The 16979-nt window shown below is 44.4% G+C and overlaps 1 pseudogene; it reads right to left on the minus strand.

Annotated features, from left to right (window-relative positions):
* Positions 1-573: 573 nt before the first annotated feature.
* Positions 574-5493, minus strand: LOC104679264 (annotated as a pseudogene).
* Between the last annotated feature and the right edge of the window lie 11486 nt (positions 5494-16979).

The raw sequence follows: 16979 nt of genomic DNA on the forward strand, positions 1-16979 counted from the left end.
TTTTTGTTGTTGTTGTTTGTTTTTTTTTTTTTTGAGACAAAGTCTCACTCTGTCACCCAGTCTGGAGTGCAGTGGCACGATCTCAGCTCACTGCAACCTCTGCCTCCTGGGTTCAAGCCATCCTCCTGCCTCAGCCTCCTGAGTAGCTGGGATTACAGGCACCTGCCACCATGCCTGGCTAATTTTTTTTTTTTTTTTTTTTTTTTTGTATTTTTAATAGAGACGGGGTTTCACCATGTTGGTCAGGCTGGTCTTGAACTCCTGACCTCAAGTGATCCATCCACCTCAGCCTCCCAAAGTGCTGGGATTACAGGCGTGAGCCACCACGCTCAGCCGGAAAAAGTTTTAAGAATAGTTTTTTTTTGTTTTTGAGATGGAGTCTCGCTCTGTTACCCAGGCTCTGGAGTACAGTGGCACGATCGCAGCTCACTGCATTTTAATCCAGGCTTCATGGTTCTTTAGGCTTCTGGTAATATATTCTTTAAATAAGATACAAATTTTAAAGGAGATAAAACTAGTTTTGATAATTGAGTTTTTCTCTTTTTTTTCTTTCAATTCAAGAGCAGGTACTTATTAACTGACTGAATTAGAAAAATCATCATGGTAGACACCTTCATTCATTCTTCTAAGAAGGCTGTTGATCTGGTCCTCCCCGTTGTCAGCATTTCCACCTTCTACAAAATGGGTGGTCTTTTTCTTCATTCCACCTTCTGGAGAGGATAGTTTGGAGGGCCACAGGAAGTTATTTGCTTATTTGAAGCGTTTTCCAACAGTATAGATCTCATGAATCAGATCCTCCATGCAGATGATACCGTATTTACCGAGAGATTGAGCAATCAAAGCGTTATCTGTCAAAGCAATTCGTTTCTTATTGATTTTGCCATAACCACACTTATAGATTAGTTCATTTACCGACTTCAGATTTGGGTACCCACATGCAATATATGGTTCTACAATCCACAGCATGTTAATTGAAGACTTGTTGAGCTTCACAAAGGTTCCATTGAAGATTTGACGAAGGCAAAGAAGCTACAACACCTTTCAGACCTTTGGGCTCACACCATTGATACCTCTGATTCTGATGGCAAACGCCAGTTCTTCAGGTACATAGTTGTCTGCTTTTCTTGCCACCCCAGCCATTTGAATCTCAGTTCTGTACATCTGCGTATATTACCTATGATAGTGCTTTGCTTTTTCATAGATAAGCTTCCTCCTTGCCTTTAGAAGCATCTTTTGGGCAAACTTCATTCTCAGGCACTTTATCTTCAGCTCTGCAAATTCCTTGACTTTTTCTTAAGGGTTTCTAGCACAGCAGGAACCTCCTTCTTTTTGACCTGTTTCATGATTCCAGCCAGAAAAGAGGATAATTTAGTTTTCTGTTATATATAGGGAAGATTCTTTACCATTAGTTGTTTTAAATACCTTCAAAATAATCCTTACATATTTATGTATGTCATAAAATGATGGTTAGAGTAAAAATTAAAACATTGTTAATTTGAACATTGATTTTACACTTCATAATAGTTTACGCAAGAGATTGAGTAATAAATGTGAGAAAAAAAACTCAATTGTTTTGATGGTATTAGGAAGAACCACTCACTTTGTCATGTTCCTTTTTCTTTTTTCTTTTTTTGAGACAGTCTCATTCTGTCACCCAGGCTGGGGTGCCATCTCAGCTCACTCAACCTCCACCTCCTAGGTGCAAGCACTTCTTATGCCTCAGCCTCCTGAACAGCTGAGATTACAGGTGTGTACCACTATGCCTGGCTAATTATTATTATTATTATTTTTTGTATTTTTTGTGGAGATGAGGTTTTGCCATGTTGGCCAGGCTGGTCTTGAACTTCTGGCCTCAAATGATCTTCCCTCTTTGACCTCCCAAAGTGCTGGGATTACAGGCATGAATGATGGTGCCTGGCCTCACTTGGTCATTTTCCTTTTGTAGAAGAAATAAAAGTGATTCTGGCAAATTTTCTAAATCTTAAACACAAAGTTAAATGCTTTGTTTGCTTACTCGGGTTAAATACAAGCAAAGTTAGATCCAATTCCTTGGTGTCCACAGCGCCAATGTCCAGGGCACTGAAACAGACCCATGTTGGAGGGGCTGAACTCTGGGGGCCTGCCTATTCTTTCTGATCCTGTTTTAGAGCAAGCCAAATGTGACCATCATCAAATCCCAAAGAACGTCAGAGCGAGGGTGTCTGAAGATAAAAATTTACCTAAATGCCTTTCCCACTATGCAATTCTGGGGAATGCTGAGGTTCATAAGAGGAAAGAGGCTTACCTACTTGAGACTTGGGGGCCACTAAGAACATCCTGTTTGTCTGCACCCTGGATGGGATTACCTCCTTTATAGCTCATGTCTCTTTAAGTAGTAACTGGCCAGTTGCAGATGCATTAGTTAAAAACATATTCTAGCTCTGCTTTCAGAAGACAGAATAAGATGTTCTATAACATTGCCCCAGGGAACAATAGCTGTTTCATTTTCTCGTCACTTGAGTATACCCAGCCTAACCTCCATAAGTTTGCTAAATGGATCTGGGGCCTGTCTCGTTTTGTTTCCACCTTTTTATCCCCTTCCTCCATGGCTTATGCTGAAATACATTAAAGAGAGTGCTTTCTTTTTACTAGTTCATGGTTTGTGATTTCACTTCATTTAGAATTCAGGGTCAGATGCAGTGGTTCACGCCTGTAATCCCAGCACTTTGGGAGGCCGAGGTGGGAGGAATGCTTGGATCCAGGAGTTCAAGACCACTCTGGCTACATAGCAAGACCCTGTCTCTACAAAATATTAAAAAATTAGCTGGGTATGGTGGCAGATGCCTGGAGTCTCAGCTCCTCAGGAGTTCAAGACCACTCTGGGCTACATAGTGAGATCCTGTCTCTACAAAAAGTTAAAACATTAACTGGGTGTGGTGGTACATGCCTGTAGTCCCAGCTACTTAGGAGGTTGAGGTGGGAGGATCACTTGACCCTGGGAAATCAAAGCTGCAGTGAGCTGTGATTGTGTCACTGCACTCCAGTCTGGGTGCCAGAGCAAGGCTGTGTCTTAAAAAAAAAAAAAAAAAAAAATTCAGGATGGGTAAGAGATTGAAGGTATTGGCCACAGGCATCAACAGCTGTGAGATGGAAGGGCTCCCCAGGACTGCATTGAATCCCCTTCCATCAGAGGCCAACTAGACCTTAGAAGGAGCAGTCCGGAGATTCTTGTCCTGTCAGTTCATCTTTTTTTTTTTTTTTTTTTTTTTTTAAATTAAATGATAGCTGTTTTTACTGATGTCCTGTTAGTTTGAATCACATTGGACAATGGTTCCTGTGGGCAGAATGATGGCTTCTAATAAAGGAGATGATGTTGAGATTAAGATTCCTCTGCTGGTTCCTCGGGTCACAGCCTTGCAGCTGAAATCTCACTTCTTTAGGGAAAAGCAGAAGTCCCTGCCTCACCTGCTGACAGTGTCCAGGATTGGGATGCCTCTGGTGTCCAGGTTTACAATCACTTCTTTATCTTGTGATCTTTCAAAAAGGAGGAAGATTACTACGTCCAGATTATCGACTTGGAAGGCATTCAGAGTCCTGGGGTTTAGAGTGAGTCTTTAGACAGTCTAAAATCCCATGGTTTTCTCATTGGATTGCCTAGAATCATTTTATGTTCTCTGACCTCACTTTCCCCATTGACAAAACTTAGGTTCATGTAGATATCATCCCAGAAATCAGGGAATGGCTGAACAGAAAGGGCCCTGGCCTCTTGCACAGACTTCAGGCAGAGCAACTCTCTTCTGATCCTTTTCGTAAACAGGATTTGTAAACTCCAATGTGTCAGAGAAACAAAGGGCTTCTATTCAGGATCTACATTTTTTATTTTGAGATGCAGTCTTGCTCTGTCACCCAGACTGGAGTGCAGTGGTGCAATCTCTGCTCATTGCAACCTCTGCCTCCCAGGTTCAAGTGATTCTTCTGCCTAAGCCTCCTGAGTAGTTGGGATTACAGGCGTGTACCACCACACCTGGCTAAATTTGGTATTTTTAGTAGAGAGAGGGTTTCACCATGTTGGCAAGGCTGGTCTCGAACTCCTGACCTCAGATGATCCACCCACTTCCGCCTTCCAAAGTGCTGGGATTACAGGTGTGAGCCACTGCACCTGGCAGGGTCTACATTTCTATCAGTTCTGGAAGAGTCAGGATTTTGCCCTTATTAGGTTTGCCATTTCACCTTGTAGAAGGCAGAAGACTAAATCCCAGGAACTTTGGGGGGTTGCTTCCTGGTCTGACTTTGGGTGGTTTTGCAAGGTTCACCCCCAGAGAAAGGGAAATGTCCCATTATCACATGGTGGTGTGAATCGGAAAAAAACAGTAGCAAAAAATAACTCCCACCATCCCCCAACTTTTACTATCTCTGGGGCCTCTTCTGAATCTCTCTGCAGAGAGAGATCAGGGATGCCCCGAAATTGAGATTGTGGTCGAGGACTGAGACCAAGTTGTTCACAGCATGGTTGAATAATGGATGCTCAGTCATATCAGGACTCAGAAGATGTGAAGGGCCCCGCCCTGCGAGCTGTTTGAAGGTCACGATGGCTTCGCAGTGATGGGAAACAAGGCCAGTGTCTCTGTTTGTGGGTTCCCTGCACCAAGGGTACAATTCACTGGGGCCCTTCCCACCGTGCCCTGGCCATCTCTCCACCCACCCACCCACCACCTGACTCCTGGAGAATGGGGCGAAACTTTTATACTTAATTTTTTTTTTTTTTTGTCTTCTCCTCTTTTTCTGTGTTTTCTTCATGTTTGTTATAAGAGGCCAGTTTGGCAGGGGAAATGTGGTAGTGGCCTGAGGCCTTGGGGCTGAAAGAGCCCAGGGTCTGAAATCATCAGAACTGTCTCCAGATGAATTGAATCTGAGCTGGAAAGCAGCCTGTGACTCATCGCGGGTAAGAAGCCGCAGTCTTGTTTATATGATTGTAACCCCCGGCCAAGTGAAAGCAGAATGACCCCTGTCACTTCTTTGGGGTCACACAGCTACTCAGGAGGGTGAGAGGAAATGATGTCTATGAAGCACCTGCTATGGGACAGGCATTTTATCTAAACCTGTCCCTTTTAAACCTGACAGTACACAGTGAGGGAGGTGTGAGTACCACCCCTGTTTTGTAGATGTGGCTCAAGGAAGATAAGTAACACATCTTAGGGGAGAAGTCTCTGGTAGTCACTCTCCCTAGACCAGAGAGAATGAATAATCCCTTGGCACCCTCCTTTGTCAGCCCTTCTGCCTTAAAAAGTGTGTATTATTGAAGGGAAGGCGTCATGTCCACTCTGCTGTGTGTCTTTAGGAAAATCCCCTTTCCTCTCTGGTCTATTTCTGCTTCTGTATAACAATGTCTTTGGTATGAGGTCTCTTTGTGCTCAAGGATTCTATGTTTCATGCCCACTTCTTAGTGCTCACATTCATTTTCCCTAGCTCCAGAATAGGCCATATCGTTTCCTGGAAAGTTCTGTCCATTCCCATGCTCCCGTGGACAACTGAGAGTGAGGAGGGAAGGTGATTGGGATAAGACCTTGATATCGTAGGAAAAATGGTGAATGACTTTGAAATGGACCGAAAAGATGACTGGGTGTCTTCCTCAGAAAACTAGGTGTTTCTATGAGGCCTCTGGGCCTTTTGTTGCCTTTGAACTGTTTCAGAACTGTAAGTTGTAGATGACCGAGAGTGATGCAAATGGTTCTTGTCCATAGATATGCAAATACATTTTCTGGTGGTAATACAATTGTCTTACCACATCTCCTGTGGAATAAACCAGTTTTGCATCTTTATTCATTTCAGTACTTCTTGCTTGTGTATATCTGGTTCTTGGAATTATCCTTGCAACTAGATGTGACATCCTACTAGTTCTGTCACAAATTAATGAGCTAAATCATTGATATGCATTTCTTTGATTTTTCAGTGAGTGTTATGATTATGCATTCTTTTAGCAATTATCCTTTAACGGTATATAGGTAAGTATAATCCAATTCTATTTGGCATTCTTGGTGGGTAAAGGGTGATGGTGGGGTATATTAACATAAACCTTCCTATATATTTCAGCCTGGAGGCTGCTTTTCTGGCCCAAACCATTTTTCATGACACCCTCCCTCCTGGCAGGTTTCCTATGGCTTCTGTTTATCCTGTGCACTGCCATCGCTCTAGGATCCTGGGGTTCTCTCTCTGCGTTTCCTGGAGGGGAATCCATTCTCCCCAGCTCTCTACTTCTAAGCGACCCTAGAAGCTTTGCTAGCCTACTACCTACTTCTGTGTTCAGATTTGACCTATCATCGTTTGGGGGAATCAATACCTACCGTGGGGCAGTGATGAGGGTTCAGCTATGTTGCACGTGTCTGAGGGTACCGACCTGTAGTCATTCCAGGTACTAACTGGAGCCTTGTGCCTATTCCATCTTCATTTATGAGAGTGGGGCTCTCCCAACACCTGGCGAGGTGATGGAATGCTCTACTACTTGAAAATGAAATATGGGCCTAAAGAGCCCAGATTTCCACTGCCCATGGGATTACACTCAAGTTAATCAATCCCATTTTATTTGCATCACAAAAGACAGTTACAATCAGCTAATTTACACTGATTTACAGTGACTGAGTTAGGAGAATATCCCAAACCAAAAGGAAGGGGTAGAACAGTCTTCCTCCCTCACTCAGATCCTCTCTTTGACCAAAGGCACAAACTTCTACAACAGCCAACGTTGGGGGAAGCTGACCATCTAGAGTCAAAGTGAAGAGTACAGTTAGAGGTGAACATCCAACCAGTGCAGGATGTTAGGTGTGTCTACTTCTCGGAGCAGGTGGTGAGACTTGCTGAGGCCTTCAGTGTTGCCTGGAATGATATTCTCTAGGAATTTCCTCACTAGTGCTTTACTGTTTACACAAAGTACTTCCATCCATTCTGACTTGAGCCTACAATGACTCCTTGAGCTAGGCAGGAGAAACTTGATTATCCTCAACCTTACACGTGACGGGTGTGAACTTCAGAGAGAGAAGTGACTTGCCCTAGGTGGGTGTGGCAGGGAAAGGACCGGAGCCAGGACATGACAGGCCTGGTGCATCTCATTCTACTCTTCACTTTGACTCTAAATGACCAGCTTCCCCCAACCTTGGGTGTTACAGAAGTTTGTGTCTTTGGTCAAAGAGAGGATCTGAGTGAGTGAAGAGAACTCTTTTCTACCCCTTCCTTTCCATTTGGATATTCTCCTAACCCATTGTTAGCTGATAGTAACTATCCTTTGTGATGCAAATAAAATGGGATTGATTGACTTGAATGTTATCTCATGGGCAGTGGAAGCCCTGGGGATCTCCTAATCTCTCTTTCTCTGGTAGTGACACGAACAGGAGGCAGGAGGGCAGGGTCCCTGGTGAGGGCTCCACCCTCAAGCCTGGACCTATGGCCCTAAAGGAGAACAGGTATTCCTATTTTTGTGCCTGAATGTTGCCTTTCCAAGACCACTCTGGCCCACTCCACCCCCTATCCTATACCCATAAGAACTCCAGATCCCAGGCTCCATGAGCAGCAGAGCAGCAGAGTTGTGTGGCAGAGAAGGAGAGAAGTGTCTGAACGTGGTGAGGAGTTTGGCTGGGGACAGTCAGAGAAGGGTTCATCCTGGGATGGTTGAACTCCAGGGGAAGATTGTCTTCCCACTGCATCCCCTTTCCAGCTCCTCATCCCACTGAAAGCCACCTCCGTCACTCAGTAAAAACTCCGCATTCACCACCTTTGAAACCATTTGTGTGACCTGATTCTTCCTGAATACCAGACAAGAATTTGGGGACCCATTCGGTGTGGGAACTCCAAAAGGCTGTCACACTGGCCGTTTGCCCTTGTTGGCAGAGGGCAACTGCTCTATACGATGAGGAAAATGGGCCACTGAGCTGGTAACATGCCCTCTGGGGCTCGGGGGTTGCAGGCACCCCATCCTGGACGGCAGAGCTAAAAGAGCATTGTAATATGCTTGTACACAGCCGTGAGGCCTGCACAGGGCCTGCTCTCGCTGGAAAAAATGGCCGGAGGTTCCAGCCTTTGTTTGCTCTGGTTCCTGTACCCATCCACTCATGTGCTCCCTCCTCTAAGGGATGGAGCGTGGCAGCCGAGTAAATGAGCCGCCCACTTTACAAGGGGCCCCATGAAGGGGTCAAGGGAATTGTCCCGTTTCAGTAGGATCTACTAGAATACATATAACTGCAGGTAAATGTATTGATTTACAGTGACTTAAAAATTAGGCATTTACTTCTCTTATATAACAAAGAGTCTGAAGACATATGGCTCAACACTGAATAGAGATTCCAGGAATCTCTCACTCTAGCTGTCTAATAAGGTCATCACTAGCCACAGGTGGCTATTTAAATTGAGATGAATTACAATGAAAGGAAAATGAATTCAGTTCTTCTATCCCACTAGCAACATTACAAGTGACTACTGGCTACTGTGCTGGGTCAGTGCAAATGTAGAACATTTCCATCATGGGGGAAGTGTACTTAACCTCTTTGGATCTTCATTTTTCCTTCTGTGTGGTGACAGGGTTGGGTGAAGCTGGGATCCACCAACCATGGTCTTCAGGCCAAATTCTGCCCCAGGCCTTGAGCTAAGAGTGTTTATTTATTTATTTATTTATTTATTTATTTTATTTGTAAAGGGAATAATAAAAATAGAATATTTGACAGAAACTGGATGTGACCCACCAAACCTAATATATTTATAATTTGGCCCTTTAGAGAAAAAGTTGGCCCATGCCTGGATTAGATGTTCTCTGAGGGTTTTTTCCAACTGTCAGAGTCTACAAGTCTAGGGCCCTGGTAGTCTAGACAATTCAGGGTTTCCTGTTCAAGTTTAGGGCCTTGTGGGGCTCATGAGAGTGAAAATCATGGGAGCAGTTTCCCTCATCTCTGGGGTCTCTCCGTTCCCGTATATAAAGGGAAACCAGAAGGAGCATGACTAACCAGGGACTCGGGCTGAAAGCTGTGAGATGGTGACTTTATGGTAAACCTGCTGATATGGTCTGTGGAAAGAGATTTGCCACAGCAGCTGAGCAGCGGGCACCCATGTCAGAGCCTGGAAATGGTGCAGAACGTCTGGTTTTCCGGTCACAGAGGGGCGTGCCCATCCAAAGCCGACAGGACAAGCTTTGTGGGAAGCTGATGGGTGCCTGTCTGTGGTCAGGTGCTGGTGGCTCTGACAGTGGTCAGCTGGGCAGCACTGGCACCAGGCCCTGGCTCAGATGGGGCTGGGGAAACTGAGCCACATTTGCTCCTCCATAAGAATACTGAGTCTGGAATGTCACCCTGTGTAGGGGGCTTTGTATGAGATTTGACATTCTTGGCTCTTGCTTTGCTCCTGTGGTGATTCCAGGGCTTCTCCTTGGGGTCTGTGAGGACAGCCTTTTACTGCAGGCCTTGGAAGGCATCGAGTCTTCCCTTCTAGTCATCCCCAGTGTGACCTAGGCCAAGTCACTTCATTTCTCCAAGACATGATTTTCTCAACAGTCAAGTGGTGCTAATGAGTCCTATCTATAGACATCTGGTTGGGTTATTGGAAAAGCAAAAGAGGGTATTATATGGAAAATCAGATACAAACAGAAAAGAACAGAAAGCCTCAAAGTTCCAGCTGGAGATTTAAAAAAAACCTGTTTATTGAGCACTTAATTAGGAATTAGGCACTAGGCCCTTGGATAAACCTTTTACATAGTTTATTCATGTAGCCCTCACCACAATCCTCTAGACACACATCCCTTTTTTTGGGCGAGGAGACCATTTTAATGTATGAGGTACCTTTTTAAAGGGCAGCATTTGGATTCAATCGGGCGTGGTGTGATCTCTTGGTCTTGTCCACTTTCCAAGACCTGGAAAGATGACACATGGCTGGAACTGATGTTTTTAGGTCACCGTAAAGATTCCTGCATTTGCTCAGTTGGCTTCCTCATTCCCTTCTTGGGAAAGACCAGTATTGCTTTAGAGGTGCTTTGTGTCTCCTGTCCCATAGAATTTTACCTTGGCTCCTGACTAGTCATGTGGAGGACTGTTGCTATGAAAGCTCTTAACTGGAGTATTTCTATTGTTTAGTAACACTAGAGAACAGAAAAAAGACAACTGTTCTTGGGAAGTAAACAGACAAAAAAGATTGTAATCCAAAATGAAATAATAGTAGAAATAACGAAATAGGGTTTAAGATGGGATTCAAATGTTCTGCTTTGGGTAGATTTTGTGCTATTAGAGATTTCCAGATTTTTTTTTTTAATTTTTTTTTTAAACTAGAACTGGGGGTCTTGCTATGTTGACCGGGCTAGTCTTGAACTACTGGCCTTAAGCAGTCCTCCCATACCAGCCTCCCAAAGTGCTAGATTTGCAGACATGAGCCATGGCTCCAGGCCCCAAATATTTTGATTTTATCTTACCTCTCCCACTGCTAATTTTCATCTCTTTTCTGCCTGCATCCTGAGTAACTATGGAATGAAAGCATTTTAGAATTACTGTTGTCCAGTCACATCTAAATTGTAATTTTCCTTTTATGGAGTCATGCTACAGAGTTTCCTAACCACTATTGTTTCTATTGCCTTAGTTGAATATTACAGAAACATTCTGAGGTCTGGATAGTATTAGAATCTATTTTCCAGACCAGGCGTGGTGGCTCACTCCTGTATTCCCAGCACTTTGGGAGGCGGATCATCTGAGGTCAGGAGTTCGAGACCAGCCTGGTCAAAATGGTGAAACCCCATCTGTACTAAAAAAATACAAAAATTAGCCAGGCATGATGGTGCGCACCTATAGTTCCAGTTACTTGGGAGGCTGAGGCAGGAGAATCGCTTGAACCTGGGAGGCGGAGGTTGCAATGAGCCGAGATCACGCCATTGCACTCCAACCTGAGCAACAAGAGCAAAACTCTGTCTGGAAAGAAAAAAAAATCTATTGTCCGGAAGAAGGAATGGGGGCTCAGGGAGGTTAAATGACTTGCTTAGAACCATGTAACGACTCCCTAGCAGAGGCCAGATTCCCAAGACTGGCCACACCTAGCTGCCCCTCTGGGGAGGGCAGCCTACCCCGATTTCATGGTATATGATATTAACAGTGGCAACCACCACAAACACTGGCTGACTTTATGTTTAATTGCTTCTTTTTTAAACGTCATAAACACCAGCAAAATAGGTATTGATTGTCACTGCAGTCTCACAGACGAGGAAACTACAGGGGCCCACACTTTGCCCAAGTTCACTCAGCCAGTTGGAGGCAGGATCTGAGCCCACCTCTGCCTGCTCTGGGACCTACATGCTTGCCCACTGTTTTCTGTGCTGTCATTGGCACAGCCAGGGAAAATTTAGGTGATGGGGAGGGGAGGGCATAGGGTATGTTGGCTTCCAAATTCATTGGAATTTTTTTTTTTTTTTGAGATGGAGTCTCCCTCTGTTGCCAGGCTGGAGTGCAGTGGCGTGATCTTGGCTCACTGCAATCTCCGCCTCCCGGGTTGAAGCAATTCTCCTGCCTCAGCCTCCTGAATAGCTGGGATTACAGGCACGTGCCACCACATCCAGCTAATTTTTGTATTTTTAGTAGAGATGGGGTTTCACTATGTTGACCAGGCTGGTCTCGATCTCCTGACCTTGTGACCTGCCTGTCTCAGCCTCCCAAAGTGCTGGGATTACAAGCATGAGCCACCACGCCCGGCCAAATCCAGGAATTTTATGTGGCCAGGGAGTGAGTCTGGTGGAGGACTTACATGCAAGTTTGGTGATCAAGACACACACAGAGTGTATTTAGATCTCTGTCATCAGGAAATGAGTATGTATTAAGGTAGCTAAAAGGATGGTCTACAAACAGCAGGCAAGTAGGGTCAGTCTGGGCAGGTAGTATGTTTGTGCATGCATCAGTATCTTCTTCCCCCTGCTTTTTTCTTTTTTTCTTAAGCTCAGCATGGAGTTAAAAACATTTATTAATCACCTCCTATATACCCTGAGCTCACTGCAAGATACATATTTATTATCTCCATTTTAAAGCAGAGGAAATGGAGGCTAGAGATATACAGTGACTTGGCCAAGCTTGCATGGTTGGAAGCGGCAGAGCTAGGATTTATACCCAGGTCTCTTTGGTACTGAGACACTCCACCTGCTGCCTTTATCTGCCTTTTCATTCAGGCTATGGCTACTTTTCTTTTAAGTAGCCCCTGCTGCCATATTTCTAAGCTGACTTTTCCCCAAAACCAGCTCTGAGGAAGTCCATGCTGGACCCAGGCACAAGAAAACTCAATTTCCAGAGGCTAAGATGCTGCTCTTGGGTATAAGCTCTTCTTGGGTCAGTGAGTTCCTACTTTCTAGTCCTCTTTCCTGTACCAGCATCTTGTATGACTAGAGTAGGGTTTCTCCAAGAAGACTAGTGTTAATAATGTCTAACAAATGAACAGCTCTTCATACTCACATTCATCCTCCATCTGGACTGCAAAGGCTCAAACACTTCATAGCTGTTGCCCTCTTCCAGGTGGGTTCCTGGGTTCTGGTATAAGCTCTGCCAACTATCTTTGTATGACCTCGCCTCTGCAGCTTCCCTTTTCTGGACCTCAGCTTTCCCACTTGCAGATGGATGGGATCCTTGGAGAGCTTCTAAGGGAACAAGCTGAGGCCTCTTTGGCTTCTGCGTAAATTTCTAAGGTCTTACTTAGTCTTTTACATTTTGCTCGTTAAAAGACTATTTAGTTTCAAAAAAACACCGAAAATAAATAACAACTCCTTCTCTCTTAAACCTTTTTTGGCAGAGGGCATATTTCCTTGTTATAGTGTGACCTGTGCCCAAATATAATTGATTATTCTCTTCTCCACCCCTAAGAAATGGGGAAGATGAATTTAGCTTTAGAGCGATTGCTCCTAATCCAGTACAATATTTCCCTACCATGCCCATGAGCTGAGCTCCTAACAGCACATCAGAATGAAGATAACACATGTTTTCCACTCAGGGGACCGTATCTGCTTCTGTGATCAACCTCATCCCCCCGCCCTCACAGAGCACTCAATTCTTGGACAATTTCGAGAGCTTGCTTTAGGAAAAAACCCATTTTCCACTTGACAGCAGAGCTTTCTTTTTGAATCAGCTTTGGATGCTTCAGCCCAGGGAAATAGATTGCTCCCTTTGCTTTACCAAATTGTTTTTCTTTTTCCCTTTGCATGTTTTTTTCACAGGCATCCCTGTACCCATCGCTACCCTACCCTCACCTTTGTGCTAACTGGAAGCATTGACCTAAGATGGTAAACGAGACATCAAACAAGGAATTGTGTCCTTCCAGGCTGCAAAGAGAGCTGGAAGTTCAGAGGTCTTTGATTCCATTCCTGGCCATTTTGTCCCTTATGACTGCACAGTATCTCCCAGCCAGGATGAGGATGTTTTCCTTATCTCCTCTAAAGTATCAGTAATCAGCTGCCCCTCGCCTATGCCTGCCTGAGCTTTGGGGGTTTGCAGAGAAGCCTGAAGGTCTACTTTGTGTCCTTGGGAGGGTATCCCCTTGAGGCAAGTAGATTTGATTGAAAAAAGTGCAAAGTTGACCAAGAATGGTCTGCTGAGACTGCACTGGAATTACTAATATGCTGTCTGTCCTCCACCAAGCCTGGGGCCACCAGCTCTTCCTGATTTGTGCTAACCCCTGGGGCTTTGCAGATCAAAAATAAATTTGGTTATTTGGTCCTTTGGAGATTACAAGATAGTCTGGAAAAATACCACTTTCATTATGTCTCTGCTTTCTCAAAAATACTCAGTTGTTCCTCATAATACTTTTCTATTCTTGTGGAACAAATTATTCCCAAACCTAGAAACTTAATATAACAATAAACATTTGGTATTTTACACAGTTTCTGTGGACCGGGAATCTGGGACCAGATTAGCTGGGTGGTTCTGAGCTCAAGAAAGAATAAGCTCACACTTCAGCAGAGGAGGCAGATTTGTTAATAAATGTGATAGCTATGACTTATCTTACTCGCTTTGGGGATAGGCATGGTCAGAAAAAATTATTAGGAAACACATTTTGAAAGCAATAAGGCATAAAGAATAATGTGAGGTGGGTATACCCAACCGATCCTAAGAAACAAAGATTTTCCAATATGATAGAACCTCCTGTGCATCCCTTTCCTGTCACATCGTCCTCTGTGCCACCTTCTTACTCAATAAGTAGCCAATTCCCTGAATGAGCTTTTTATCATTCCTGGTCATTTTACTTATACTTTTACTGCACTGGCAAATGTGTATCCTTAAGCCATGTAAAGCATTGTTTTGCAGGTTTTTGAACTACATTAAATTCTGTCATACTGTATATATGACATAATTTTTATGCAATTTGCCTTTTTGAATCCACTATGATGTTTTACATGTGAGTATCCTTGTTTATCCATTTTTTATGCTATATAGTATTTCACTATGTGGAAATGCCATAATTTATCAATTCATTCTCTTGTTGACAGATACTTGATTTACTTATCATTTCTTTCAAATTAATTGCATTTGCTTATCATTTCTTTCAAATTAATTGCAGAAGCACTCCCTGTCCCAATTAGCAGGAAGTTTCCATCTCATCTGTGAGGATCCAGCTTCCCACTTCCCCCCTCCCTCCACCCTCCACCAAGATGTCCAGAAGTCTCAGTGACTTTCCTAGGTTGAAGAGATCAGTTCTGCTCAAGAGTTGAAGCAGTCTATGGCTGCTCTTGTTTCTGGATAGTAACATTGTGTCACTGCTCATAATTTGCCCTACAAGGTCCTTTGCGTCCTTATTCCCTGACATAGTGTCTCTGTTAGAAGAAGAGCTGAGTTTTCTGAGTGTGAATCAAAGAGCAGTAACCCAGAGTCTGAGCGTAGGGCACTGCTGATCCTGTGCAGGGCACAGTCATTAAGGGGTTTTTCCAGCAGGGCACAGAGACAGAAATTCCTTGACCAGTGCCCCATCAGTGTGGAGAATACCACTCCAGACAAACCCATCAAAAACTGATCAATAACTGTTCGAACCCTGTGAGATTAGAATGCTGTTGCTGAGGTCTGTAGAAGGACTGCCTTTGGTGGGTCTGTGGGAGGAGTTTTATTTTATTTATATATTAATTAATTTATTTATTTTTGAGATGGAGTTTCACTCTCGTTGCCCAGGCTGGAGTACAATGATGCAATCTCGGCTCACTGCAACCTGGGAGGACCTTTATTTTTCACTAACATTTTCTCTGTACTTTAGTTTCCTTATCTGTAAAGAGCGTTACCCCATGTGATGAAGAAAACCATTGTTACTGATGGTTTAGCTAGAACCAACCTCAGCTAGTAGGGGCCCCTAGCTCCTATATGCGCTCCCTCCTCCTTCCTCTGGGCAGTAATTCTTTTTTTTTTTTTTTTTTTTTTTTTGAGATGGAGTCTCTTGCTCTGTCGCCCAGGCTGGAGTGCAGTGGCGCGATCTCGGCTCGCTGCAAGCTCCGCCTCCCAGGTTCACACCATTCTCCTGCCTCAGCCTCCTGAGTAGCTGGGACTACAGGCGCCCACCACCATGCCCAGCTAATTTTTTTGTATTTTCTAGTAGAGATGGGTTTTCACTGTGTTATCCAGGATGGTCTCGATCTCCTGACCTCATGATCCACCTGCCTCGGCCTCCCAAAGTGCTGGGATTACAGGCATGAGCCACCGTGCCTGGCCTCCTGGGCAGTAATTCCTGCTGGGTTTCCCTGACAGGTGACTGCTCAGCCCAGATGTCTCCAATGGAAGGCATGGCCAAAACACTGCTCTTGGAACAAGAAGTGGAGCTTCAGGTTCTCCATCTGTAAGTTCAGGGAAAACTACCTCTCTTTCCCCACAGAACTGTTTCAAAGGTGAAATGAGACAATTAACTTGAAAGTGCTTGAGAAGGTGGAGTGGGCAGAGTGGGGGTGAGGCTCCCATTATCTTTGGAGGTAGCACATCCTGTTGTTGGACAACTCTGATTTTACAAACATCTGAGTCAGGCCCTGATGTCCACAGCCCTCTGAAGCTCTGCTTGGAAGACTCTGCACAGCCTTTTGGGAATTTGAAAACTCTCAGCATGTTCAGAATATCCCCCCTGAATCTTCTCTTTTCTGGAACAAACTTCCCTACTTCCTTAACATGTGACTTTATGATCTACAATTTCCATAAAACAGAAGAAGGTTGTGGAACATAAACTGCTTACAAAAGTATAAAATGTTACATAATTCTAAGGTGATACCATTGTGATCATTGTTATTGTCACAATGGTGAAAATGACAACCTCCCCTATTGGGAGCAGAGGTGGCTGATGACTTCCATGTCCCTAAATCCAGGGAACACCTTTCAGTCCTCTGGTTTCACTTATTTGTTTTAAGATGGGGTCTTGCTCTATTGCCCAGGTTGGAGTGCAGTGATGTGATCACAGCTCACCACAGCCTCAACTTCCCCAGACTCAGGTGATCCTCCTGCCCCAGCCTCCTGAGTAGCTGGGACTACAGGCATGTGTCCCCACACCTGGCTAATATTTGTATTTTTTTATTTTCTTTGAAGAGATGGGGTTTCACCATGTTGCCCGGGATTGGTCTTGAACTCCTGGGCTCAAGTGATCCTCCCTCTTTGGCCTCCTGAACTGCTGGGATTACAGGCATGTGCCACTGTGCCCATCTCTGTCACATTTCTTAACACCTGCTCTTCTCATGGCTCTTTTAACATGCCTGGGTTTCTTGCCATCTCACTGGCAGCTCCTTCCGAGCCTCCTTTGCGCTCTTCTTTTTCAGATCAACCCTTAAATGTTGTGGTTTTCAGAGTTATATCCTGGGTCCTCTATTCTCCCTCCTCACACCATCCCAGGAAGCTCACTTTAGCTCATCCATTCCAGTGGCTTCAATTACCATTCATAGGCTGCTGACTTCCAAAGTCATCCAGTCCCCATTTCTCCCCTGGGTGCAAGGGCTAGAGCTCCAACTGCCTGCTAAACACCTCAATTGGGATGTCTTATGGACACTCCCCATCCACCTCCCT

Source organism: Rhinopithecus roxellana, chromosome 16 (genome assembly GCF_007565055.1).
Source record: "Rhinopithecus roxellana isolate Shanxi Qingling chromosome 16, ASM756505v1, whole genome shotgun sequence".
NCBI classification, from domain to species: domain Eukaryota; kingdom Metazoa; phylum Chordata; class Mammalia; order Primates; family Cercopithecidae; genus Rhinopithecus; species Rhinopithecus roxellana.